Here is a 13,889-nt window from a genome sequence, read left to right as displayed (position 1 = left end):
AACTTTTTCTTTTTTTTGACACATGCACACACACCCCACACACTCACGCTAGTGGAATTTCACCACCTATGGATACTCAAGGACCAACTTGAGCTGAGTTCAAGTTAAGATAGCCTATTGGCCGAGCCATGCCGAGCTGAGCCAAGCTTGACCCGGTTCGGCTCATGTACAACTCTACCTAGGACCATGTGTTCTACCGAATACGCTTGTGTTGACCGATTCATGCTGTTGACACGAAGAAATGGTAGGTAACTCACACATAACAAGAGCACAAAATCATATTGCCAACCATGGTATAAACTCCATGGTGGGACATGAGCATGTGGTTGATGCATCGCCTACAAAATCACTTTCGATGCATCGCTTCACCTTGACGAGGTTGATCGGATGAATGGATTGGATGGAATTTAAATACAACAGTGACTCCCATACGTGACTAACGGTGGGTATCATGGCATGAACGTTAGCTTCGATGGCACACACTACTCACGAGGTGGGCACTACGAGCATGCCCTTGTTCTTTTTTTTTCCTTTTCTTTTTATTTAAATTAGGTGAGCGTTGAATTTAGAATTAGTAGCACGTCAAATACATTATTAGATCATGTACTCATAGACTTTTTCTTAAACCAGCGTAAACATAGATTAGCCACTTCAAAAGATTGCTTATATATATATATATATATATATATATATATATGACTTTTTCCTCTCAATGAAATACAAGAAAGTTTCCAACTTTATATGGTATCAGAGATATCCTTCAAACCGGGTCATTGATTCAATGGTCGGATATCTCGTTGCACCGACCAAAACATACATCGACTTCCTGTGTGTCATCCTTTAAATCCTTTTTTCCCTCAAATTTGTGTGTTGCAGCCATTACCCCATTTGGAACCCTTCTTCTCCGGCGTTGCTACACCACTGGCGTCGTGACCCATCTCTGTAGCATGCACGCTTCTAACCGTGATTCACTGAACCTTTCTGCATCTCCGGCCAACCATTGTAGTGTACCCATATCTGTCGCAACCTCGAGTCTGTCACCATCTGGCCGTAGTCTAGCCGCCTGCAGTTGAGCACAACTACCAACCAAAGGTTGACCATCCCACCCACCGAGCAGGATCACCATCATCTAACGAACCAACCACCATACGATCCGGCGTACCGTCATCCCCGGTGGACCACGTTTTCACGCGTGTCGGTGGCTCCCATGGAGCCTTAATTGATCTTCTATCGGTTCACTAATAATTACTATGATGGAACCCCAAGGGTTGACAACCCCGAGTAACTCGTGAGACTAATGTCGATCCAAAGAGACTTTGGTAAGAACATACTTAGAATTGATTGGGTTGTCTGAGTTTTTAATCCAGCAAAGTGGAATAGTTTTTAAACAATTAATTAAAACGACTAAAGATCCAAGAATCTCCAATCAATGAAATTTTAACTTAATTTGTCTTCTCGAGTTGATAACTTAACAAAAATTTAATTTCAACCCGTTCTAATCGGAATATATATAAGACATTGATATCAATCAAAAACATCCAACATAAATTAGAATCATTACAGGCCTGACCTCTCATGAAGATCTAAGTAATCACCTCGAATGGAATTGAAAGTGTCTAATATACCTAGAGGCAACACTAGATCAATCAATTTTACAGATTGATTCCTTCTCCAACTTAGGAATTCAATCATATCCATCAAAATGTTAATCCCTTAACCTTTAGAGCTGGGTATTGAGTAGAGTCAGACCTGATTGGGTCTAACTCGACTCAATCTGAAATTTCCATGGACTGACCCAAACTCGATCTGATCCGAGACCGAGTCCGGGTCATCTGACTCAATTCGATCCGATACACTGTTGGCCTAATCCAATCCGAGTCTGACTCGGTCAGGGAAACCGAGTCGAAAAGGATTGGGTATGGTTTAGATTGATCCTGCTATTTTTTTTTTGAAAAATTTAAAAACTAATAATAATAAAAAAAATTCCAGGTACCTACCTAATCGAGATGAACGATGATGATGGCATAGCATCCTTGCGTGTGATGTAGACCATGGATCTAATGAGCCCGCGACATATCTATGAGTCTCAGAATTCACCAGGTTGGAAGATCCTATGCATTAAAAATAAAAATTGGTTAAGGATCTTCTAACCTCGTCAATTATCCATCCATCGACGGGATCATCAAACGAATGGTCTGGACCCAGAGATTGATCCACATTTAGGAACAAGGAAGTCAGAGCCTGAGGATAGGATGTTGTACATATCCTCAGGCCGAGGATTAGAAAGTCCCATTTGAGGTGAAGAGGCCCGAATTTACTGATCGAAAGTCCCGAGCAAGCAAAAATCTTAAAAGGAAAAATCCACTATTTTCTGTTGCAATCGGCGTTCGATCTGAACTGGGTTTCTTCAATTGACAGAAGAGAGAAAGGGATTGAGATTTTTTGATGGTCGGTATCTGACGCTATGAGGAAGAAGCTCGATACTCGTTTCCTAGCCATATGTTCTCCTTCTTCCTCTCTCTATATATTCGTGCGGTGCTACTCGTTCGAATAGAGAAAGAGAGGGATTAGGGTTTTGTTTGGGTTCGGGTGATGATGGTGAAAAGGTAAAAGTGAAAATGAAAAATGAGTATATATAGGTACTCGTTCGGATTGGATCGAATTGGATCCAATCAGATCGGATCAATCTAGATTGACCACTGATCTGAAATCGATCCGATGTACGGTCGGATCTGAATGGGCCTACTCGATCTGACTCGATCCCGGCCTTCGGTTTGGTTCAGATCGAGTCGGATCTGTTGGATTTGTCGAATCGGTTTGGATTCTGCCCAGCTCTATTAGCCTTAGCTTAGATATTAGCCAAGCATGACTAACATCTTAAATAAAAACAAAAGTAAAACTAAAAAAATAAATTAGAACCGAACGATTGATAAGGAATGATAATTCCGAATAAGTTTTATCATCCCATGATTTCTTTCATATACCTAATTTGTATATTAAAAAAAATAATTTAAAACACCTCCTTAAATAGAGTAAATTCATATCAACTTTGAGCCGACTTCAAATTTTCACACTTTGTTATGCTTCAATTGCACCGATTGTAGCCTTTGGTTTCACTAATTTGTATCTCGGTTGCAGCTTAAATTCCTTAAAATTTGTCTGAAGTCGTTGTCTCCCTTAGGTCCTACTGAAACCTCCTTCGGTGGCACTGAACCTAACTTCAGTCGCACCAATTGTCAAGCTGAATTAAGTCTAAAAATCATTATTTCTTGCTAAACTATTTTGTGAACTTTTGGTTGGATCAAACCAACCTCAGGTGGAACCGAACACTCAGTTATTTCTGTTATTGAACTGTGTATTTCAGACATTTCTCTATCATTGATGCTTTATTTTCTTGGATCTTTGGCATGTGAATTCTTCAATACTGCCCTTCAATCATCTAATTCTTCACACAATTAATATTTAAGCTTTAATAATTTTCTTTAAGCACGATTTTGTCTTTGTCTCTTAAATTACCTCGCATGTGCAAAACATATGTTAGTAGGTTATTTTAGCACTTAAATGCGTGAAAATTAACGCAATTGAGAGGATAAATATGCAATATTTATGCTTAATCACCCTATAATCCTAATCCAATGACCTATGTAAACTCCCGTCGGAGGCAATGCTACAAATGGACCTACACGTTTATACTTATGTTGGTGGCTTATGTACGCACTCATATTTGATGGTGATATGGTCCTACATAAGGACCTATGTGAGTTTGGGTTACAAACTCTATACTCAATCCTACATAAGGAAAGAGTGTGGAATTTAAAATAACAGCCTTGTTGGATTGAGTCTTATTGATGCAACTTACTTAAGAGCTTCTTCAATCTTGATTTGACTTCTCAATTGCTCTCCTGATATTTGAAGTCGATCTTCTTTCCCTCTAGGAATCGACTACCCTGCAATCGATGTATCTATGTAAGGATGCTAAGGTAATGTGAGAGGATGGTTGAATCTCCTAGATGGGCATTCTAGAGAGTGTTTAGACAAAAGGATTTAACTATGGATGTGGTGTCTAATTTCTAGAGAATGCAAGATACCATATTCTTCATCAAAAGGAGTTTGGAATACTCATTAGAGTGATTAATCACAATAAAGATGGCATAAATATCTTAAGGATAGAGTTTAGGGGTCTTGAGAAAGCTTAGAATACACTGACTACTAATTCACCTAAAACTATTAATTATATAAAGAACTATATGCTTGATTTATGAAGAAAAAGCCCCAACAGATCTCTAACGGATATATCATCGATTGATCGATCAAACCTTCAATTGATCAAACTAATTCGATATTAGGCAACAAGGTCGCTGGACATTTTTTCGCACCTTCGATCGATCAAGTCTAATCGTTGGACCGTCGATTTGATCGTGAATCGATCGACAATTGCCAAAATTTTGTTGTTTTCCGTTTCTGATTCACAAGAACTTTGCACATCTTCTAATAGTAACTACACATGTTTTTTTTTAAAGGATTTAAGTCGTAAGTTAGATGAATCAAATGTTTACCTATGGAACGAAATATCTAGAGGTATGTTGTTTTGGAACTTAAGGGATCTAAGTGTTAGGTTTATAAAGGCATCTCAATGTACATGTTGTCTTCGGGCCTTGATGCTTCAAGTCTTCGAGTATTCGGTATTCAATGTCTTCTAATGAAGGCAAATTGACTCAAGGCACTCTAACTCACGTTATTGATAAAGTAAGGTACTAACTTCACTGAATCCCTTTTTTAAAAAATTATAAAATCCCGTAAAGTAAAGATCGTATGTTGTGTGGGCAGAAGAGGGTGCCTAACCCCTTCATCTTCTATTATTGCGGCTCTTACCAAGAATCTATGGTCGCGGACCAATTGCAGGAGTCACTTGAGTTAAGAAATCTTACGATTCCCCAACCTTTAAAGTGATTCTATGATTTCTAGCTAACCATAGATTTTAAGCTTTATTTGGCTAGTAATGATTCCAAAAATCAAATGTATTTTTACATCTTAGTCAATTCTACACCCATTTGCATAATTAATAAGCGGAGTGAAGCGCAACCGCTTGTGCGGTGGAAAACATTCACAGAATGATGATCCCACCAAAGATATGAGCTAGCCACTAGTTAAGGCCTGACTCAAAACACGAAAGTTTACAGTTTTTGGGGGATTCCACAAGTTTGTCACATTCACTTGCTAGCTCTCTATTAAATATTGGTCCTTACTTTCTTCTCAAACTAACTGATATTCCAATAAATACTAGTCACCTACTAACGAATTAATGCTTAACCCCTTCCTCTTTTATCGATTCTCCAACCTTTAAAGTGATTCTACAGTTTCTAGCTGGCCATAGATTCGAAGTTTCATTTGGCTAGTGCGCGACTTTAAAATTAAATGCATTTTTACATCTAAGCCAATTTTACACCCCATCTGTGCAATTGATAAGCAAAAGTGAAGGCGACAGCTTATGCAACGGGCGACCTGATGAATGGCTATTAAAAACCTTTTTTAGGGTATAGAAGTTTTGGATTAAGTTGATTTATGTTTTCCCTTCGTCGAAGTTTGTCGAACCTTATCGATAGGTTGAATCACAAATAAACATTATAGTGTACTCTAGGAAGTTTTTAATGGCGAGAGATCAATGAGCATTGTTTCTTATGGTGTGGTCCACTTGACATTGGAGTTGCTTCATTTTTGTGCTCATGTGTAAAATGATTTAGAAAAACCGATGGACAGTGTAGATATACAACGCATACATCAAAGTGGGCCTCACCAACATGTCTCACTCATATTGTTGGTTTGGAGTTGCAGCTAAGTGTCGTCACTCAGCCTCACCCAAGACGTAGCAACCCTTAGCCCATGCATCTTGATGCGTGTATTCTATATTCACATCGTCCATCCATTTTTCAGATAGTTTTAGGGCATGAACCCAGAACTGAAACATATCTAAATCTCCAGTGGACCCTATATAAGAAACAGTGATGATTGACCATTAAAACTTCTTATGGGCTGCAAAATTTTTAGATCAAGTATATATTTATTTTTTCCCCTTATCCAAGTTTGTGTAACCTCATCAACACGTTGGAGGGAAAATAAATATTATGGTGTGCTTTGGAAGTTTTTAATGGAGTGTCCAAAACTTTAGTGGGCCACGGCAAAAGAGAGGCAAATTAAGAGAGAGAAATATTTTCTTTTACCTTGACCCAATAGACTTTTTGATCAGGGTAAAAGTCAAGAGTTTCATCGGGTTTTGTATCAGGTGAACAGTTTAAATTTTGGGCTCATGTACCCGAAGATGAATTCTCAAGAAAACTTATAAGAACTGGTGTGCACCAGTTTGCATGGAACTCATGAAACTTGTCACGCCCCAAATCCGGGGACGGACAGCTTCCGTGATGCCCCGAATTCGGCACTCGACTTCCATACACCAAGTCCCGAGTTCGGCGCACCATAAGGAAGATTTTTGACTGATTTTTTATATATATATACATAGCAATACCTGAGCATAAAGATCCATGATCAAATTACCAAGCAACACTCTCCAATAGAAATCTTAATTGTTACAAGTACAATGCTTTCCAAAGGTACACAACGTCAGCATTGCCAAATCGAAAAATAGATGCAATGCATCGAGAAAGCAAAGTCTTCCAAGCTACTCCAGCCCTGAAAAAAATGGAAAATAGGAGGCTTAGGCAAAAAGCCTAGTGAGTACACACGTGTGTGCAGTGTGTCCTACATGCAAGCAAGATAAATATACTACAAGGAAATTATACCACAGCCACAACTATATTACATGCATCCGTAATCACATCATCATCATCATATTGTCATGCCATAATTATACAATATCAGAAATACTGACAAGTCCATAAGTCATACAATATCAGAGTACGCAATATAAATCAGCTATACAAATGAAGAATTATAAAGAACCAAATATCAAATGTTGAAGATGCAATGCAATATACAGTTCCGGATGAGTTCACGAATACCGTCAGCTATATCTAAACACTGAAACATAGTAACCTAAAATGCTAAATATTACTAATGTAATTCAATATGTGGTGCGAATGAAATGACTATGCTGGAGTGAAGTCGGGATGATAGTACGTAGTATCGCAGACTATGGGGTCTATCACAAATGACTTCTATGCAAACTAGTCCCATACCTAATTTGGATAGTCAGACTCAATGTGGTAAACTCCTGATCTCAGGTTAGTCGCGCGCCCCAACCGAAATCCTGGCCATTGCGAAGGTACACGTAACAAATAGTTGCGCACCACCAGCCCGAGTGGATCGTGAATGAATGAATGAATGAGTATGCAACTCCTGCTCAATAAGTCCACATATCAGTACAGTTCATCTCTGGGATCATCACCGGGGTCTATTACACTACGCCAGCTTGCCGCCCCTATCCGAGCGCACAACTGGATAAGTGGAAGAGACCTCACTATCCGCCTGCCAATATCGGGCCCGGCTCGTCGATAGCAGACCCATTCCTCAAGCTGGTCAAACTCAACCTAGATATTGCCCCCTCACTCAGGTGGGTAAGGTCACACCCCCTCCCAACCGACCACGACACAGTGGGAGACGCGGCCTACTGGTATACGGCCCTCATGCGCTCATATATATCCACTCGGTCTCGACGTTGGGGCGTCTCCTGGCCATGGAGGTTTAGGAATTTTCACCCAGGGACATCTATGGGGCCCGTATATTAGAACCAAACATTTTCGGTGTCCCATTTGGCCATCCACGATACGCCTGTGGAGGCTACGGCCCTAGTGTCACTAGGGCGTATAGTAATCATAATGCGAGATGCATGAGTCATACAATCCAGTCATGCATCAATCCTGTGCATACTGCATACTCAAGTGAGATAACCTCTGCCTATCAGGGAGTCTCATAACAATCTGCCCAACGATATATGCAATGGTCAACCACATCTCATAACAAACATGCAGATGATGCGTATGGGCATGTATAATGATGTTATGCTGTCACATACTCACAATCAGTATCAATAACTGGCCTCAACAATCAGCTTCGACAATGTGGACATTTAACCAACATTGCCCCCAAGGAATGGCCCACATAAACATCAATACATACATCATGGTAAAATCAAACATCACATCGGTCCTCAGATATATCGCTTTGGGTCTCACACAAGGGCCGCACATTCATCGCATTGGGCCTCACTCATGGGCCGCATATACATCACATTGGGCCGTATCATATGGGCCTTACACATCGCAATGGGCCTCGTCACATGGACCATGAATACATCACATCAGGCTTCACGACCCATAGGCTTCAAATACACAATAGGTGAGCTCTACACATGAGCCTCAAATACATCACAATGAGCCACAACCCATGGGCCTAAAATATATCTCAATGAGCCACGCCCATGGGCCTAAAATACATCTCAATGAGCCACTCTCATGGGCCTAAAATACATCTCAATGAGCCACGCCCATCGGTCTCAAATACATTACAAGTGGCCTTAAATCTATTTCACAAGTAGGCCACATACCTGGGCCTAATACACGTCACTATGGGCCACATCACATGGGTTGGAAATACATCACAATGAGCCTCATCATATGGGCTGGAAATATATCCCAATGGGCCTTGCCCATAGGCCACGAATACATGGCTACACCAATTATGATAAGTCTTATACTACAACCACTTTACACGTCACATAGTTAATGGCTCATATTTGTGCTGCATAGTTAAGGGTCAAGAGCCACATTTCGTCTTACGATTTACGGTTTAGAGATCACATCATATAGAATTCAGGACCTTGATAGCATTAGCTTGGGTAACATAACCCTACATCACATTAGGTTTAGTGTACAACTTAGTTGTATGTGATTCAAGTGGCAGTATCTATATCGATAAGCACAAACCTACGTTGTTGAATGGCCACCAATGCCACTTGATTTTATACGGTTAGGTGGCCTTGTGCGTATTTCACATTCATACAATTAGATGACTACATATACTCCACCATTGCCTATGATTAGGTGGCTATATATACATCAAATACCTACATGATTAGTGGACTAAACAGGTATATCACACTCTCACACCACTAGAATCTACATATTTGTTATAATTAAACATGTTTAAGGGTTTAAACACGAGTAACATGATCCTATTACTCGGGGCCGCACTCAAACCAAAGTGCTAAGTGATCAAGGGATGTCCATAATCAGCCTATTTAAAGGATTAATCATCATTATTTCAAAAAAATTACAATACCAGTTTGTCATACATTCCACACAAGAAGATTACAAACTCTTATCGAAGAGGCTCAATGGTTGGCCCAAACAAGGCTACCACTGATGGGCCCACATGGCGTTCATTTAAAATGGGCCTTAACATTCTTGGGCTCACATATTAATGGAATTCATAATGGGTCCTATGCAGTAGAGTCCATGGGAATTTCCCATGAGGTTGAGTTGTGTGTGACCCACCTACGACTTAGGTCTGCTTTGATTTTAGTCCAAATCCTAAAATGATATAAGGAAGTGGATGGTCCGCATGGATTAAATAGATACACCATGTTGGCCTTAGGTTGGATTCAGTAGTTAAGTACTTATCCTCACAGCCTTGTATTGTATGGTCTAATTCAGGTTAAATTGACTGTTCTGTGGGACAATGGCCTAAAGGGAACCCGGTATATGGGCTGGATGGGTTGAATATCTAATACATCGTCAAGATGGCCCATAATGAATTTTCAACGATGAGAGTTTAATTTGCATTATTTCAGAACATACGACTATTTAATCATTGGATGGGCCTAAGTCTTGCTAACATATCATCAAAAGACTAGGTAAAATAGATAAACGATGAGGATTTTAAATATAAATCATGTCATAACCATAGTGGATTAAGTGGCATAATGCCTACCTCAAAGTGGGGTCATACCACACACAAGTTGAGAGGGTTACCCTCCCTTAAATATTCATAATTATTTGTTGGGCCCACAAAGGTGTGGTTCATAAATCCAGCCCATCCATTATGTGTGTCCCACTTGGTTGAGGGGTCAAACCAAGTTTCAGATACATCCAAATTTCTGGTGGACCTAACAAGTGATTTACATACTCAAGCTTCGAGTTGTATGGACAGTTCAAGGAGATCAAAGTTACATGGGTGCAAAGAGATGTATTTATTACATATACAGAGTTCATCTATTTTTATTTCTCTTTCTATTTTTGAGATCATTTTATAGCATCATCCCAAAAAAATGAATCATATCCAAAGATTATCTGGACCTCACCACAAACAGCAGTGGAGATAATGATCTCACCGTTAAACAATTTACAGGGCCCACCATACCATTTATTTTCCATCCAATCTGTTCATAAGGTCACAAAGACCTGAATTAAGGGGAAAAACAAATTTCATACTGCTCCAAAATTTCTGACCCAAAAAGGGTTCCAATGGTATACATTTAATCCCCGCTACTTTTGTAGTGTGGCCCACTTGATAGTTAGATCTATCTTATTTTTTTCTTCTCAAGCCATAAGGCAAACTCGCCAAATGGATGGACGGTTTGGATATAACACATACCTCATGATCAGATTGATCCAAATCTTTTTTTTCTTTTGTGATTATTATTATTTTTTTTATTATTATATTTTTTTATGGTGTGGGCCGCCTGAGTTTCGTGTACGGCTGAATTTTGGAGGTGACCCGTTTTTAAACAAGACCCATCAAATGCATGGGGCTGATGTTCGACATACCTCATGGTGGGGCTTGTGGTGGAGCCCACCTCCTTCCAGCGTCAGCCCTGTTTTTTTTTTTTATATATATATATTTGGGGCCCACAATAGGACGATCCAGTCCATCTGTTGTGTGTGTCCTATATGGTGGAGGGTTCAGTCCAAGTTTCAGATGCATAAAACTTTCAATTGGGCCCCAGCAAGTACTTTTATATGTTTCAGCATGTCTTCACATGATTTTTGATCGTGTGGCCTACCAGAGAACTAGATTGACTTCATTTTTTGGCTCAACGCCTGAAATGATCTGAAAAATTGAATGGACGGCGTGGATTTAATACATACATCATGGGTGGGGCATGCTGTGGACCCACACCTCTGCTTGCTGCAGCGTCCGCTGGACGCTGGCAGTAGCGTCTCACTCCTTCTATTTTTTATTTATTTATTTATTTATTTATTTTCTTTTATATATATATATATATATATATATATATATATATATATATATATATATATATATATATATTTGTGCACATGTGTGCATAGGGGTGTGTGTGTGAGAGTGTGTGGCCAGCCTAATGGGCCACACTTGGATGATTTGAATGTCATACAAACATTTTTGTGGGGCCCACTATTAATGGGTCCCACATGAACTCTATAATAAATTTATTTTATTTTATTTTTATATGTTTTCTCCTATCCATCCACACCATCAATAACATCATCATCATTATTACAATTTTCTTTACCATCAATCATACTATTTTCATCATCCACACCATTCCTAACATTTACTGTAATTATCATCACCATTAATCATACTATCTTCATCATCCACACCATTAATCACATCATTATGATCAACATCATCTCCACCATATAAAAATACAACAAAAACAAAATAAGAATGAGTAGGGTGGATGTACTCACCTTGATGAATTAGATGGGTGGTTGAGATGGATGGAAGGGATGGGATTGATGGAGTTGATGGCCCACCAAGATCACTCCTCTCTCTCTCTCTCTCTCTCTCATATGGAAAAAAATGGTGAAATGCTAAGGGATGGAGGGGTATTTATAAAGAAATGGATAAAATTTTGGTTAAGTTAAGCTAATGTGATTAATATTATCTTAGGCTAGGATTATGGTACTTAATTCATGTTTTGTAATTAATGGTGGATTAAAGGAGCATGGGATGGCATGGTGTGGTGATGTCATGCATAGTATATGGCATGGAGAAAGGTTGACTTTTCATGCACATGAGAGAGAAGAGGTATGGGTATGTGACGTCACACACATGGGTAGAGATTCTCTCACCCATGTGTGGCATGTACATGTGTGCATGACATGTGTTGTGCACGTGTGGAATGAAATACATGGTGTCATGCGCACATGATACACTTATTATTCTTCACAGCGTATCTCACTAACGGAGTATCATACCAACGCACGGGTGGTACCTCCACGATCACGGCGATGGGGCGGTCGATATGAGATAGGTTTCAAGGTCTTGAGGTCCCAGTCAGTTGGGTGTGTACTATAAACCGCTAATCTAGGTCTAGCTAAGGGCGTAGATTATCATGTACATAAACATAGAAAGTCGTACGGAATAGACAGGGTCTTACAAAACCTTTTTGGGAACTCATCATATATGATGTGACTCCAAAATCTGAATGGTCCACATGAAGCAGCACCTCATGAAACCCCCAGGCCCAAATTTTACTTTGATCTAAAATTTTGGAGGGCCATGAAAAATGAAAATAGTTTTCTCTATTTGCATTTCTCTTTGCTATGGCCCACCAAAATTTTAGATCAGGGTGAAATTTTTTTTTCTTAAGATTTCATGGGATTCCGCATCACATGGACCATTGGGATTAGATGCCCATGACATATGTGCTATATATATATATATATATATATATATATATATGGAAAAGGTACTATATGCTCGACCATATTATACCTTTTATAAGGTCGAGTACTGGAAGCCCGTTATTCGTCGGATGGTGAAAATTTTAAACAAACGGGAAAATTTTATAGGGTCACAGGGAATTTATGTGCAAGCCTTTAGTTGTTGGAAGATCATGTGCTAGGATTCTGTGCAGGGCCCACTATGATGTTTGTGATAAATCCAACCCGTCCATCCATTTTTCAAAATCATTTTAGGGCATGTGACCAAAAATGAGGAGGATTGAAAAATTAAATGGGCCACATGAGAGGAAATAGTGGAGATTTAGTGACCACCATTGAAACATTCATTTGGCTACAAAAGTTTTGTATCAGTTTATATTCATAGTGTTTTCATTTTATCTTAGTGAAAATGACCTTATAAACGGTTTGGATGGAATATAAACACCAAGGTGGAGCCTAGGAAGGTTTCAACGGTAAGCATTCCTTTCCCCACTGTTTCATCTCGTATGGCCCACTTTAATTTTGGATCCTCTCATTTTTGGTATAATGTCCTAAAATGATATTTAAAAACAGATGGATGGATTGGATTTCATACAAAGATCACAGTGGGCCGCACACAAAATTCTTCCGCTGATCTTCATGGGAAAGGCTTTAGCAAAAAATTTGCGTCCTTGAGTTTTGAGTTTAGGAAACGCTACTCCCCCGCCACCGGCCAATGGCAGGTCGTCGGTGCTATGTGGGCCCCACCATGATGTATGTGTTTCATCTATGTCGTCCATCCATTTTTCCATCTAATTTAAGGGGTTGAGCCCAAAATTGAAGCATATCCAAAGATCAAGTCCATCATGCCTGGGAAAAAGTGGGGATAATGATTTCCACCGTTGAAACCTTATTAGGCCCCATAGTGATGTTTATTTGTCATCCAACCTGTTCATAAGATCATACATACATGGATGAACGGAAAACAAAAATATAAGCTTAATCCAAAACTTATGTGGCCCCTAAGAAATTTTCAACAACAGAAGTTCAATTCAACTATTTCATGTGGTGTGGTCCATTTGAACATTGTATATACATCATTTTTGGGATCAAGCCATAAAATTATTTGGGAAAATGGATGGATAGAGAAGATAATATATATATATATATATCATAGTGGACCTCACACAGTTTACTCAGTAAGTTGAGCAATCCCCTTCCATCTAGGAGGGAAGCGGATTTGCTGGT

Source organism: Magnolia sinica, chromosome 19 (assembly GCF_029962835.1).
Source record: "Magnolia sinica isolate HGM2019 chromosome 19, MsV1, whole genome shotgun sequence".
In the NCBI taxonomy this organism is placed as follows: domain Eukaryota; kingdom Viridiplantae; phylum Streptophyta; class Magnoliopsida; order Magnoliales; family Magnoliaceae; genus Magnolia; species Magnolia sinica.
Note: the sequence above shows the minus strand (reverse complement) of the source record.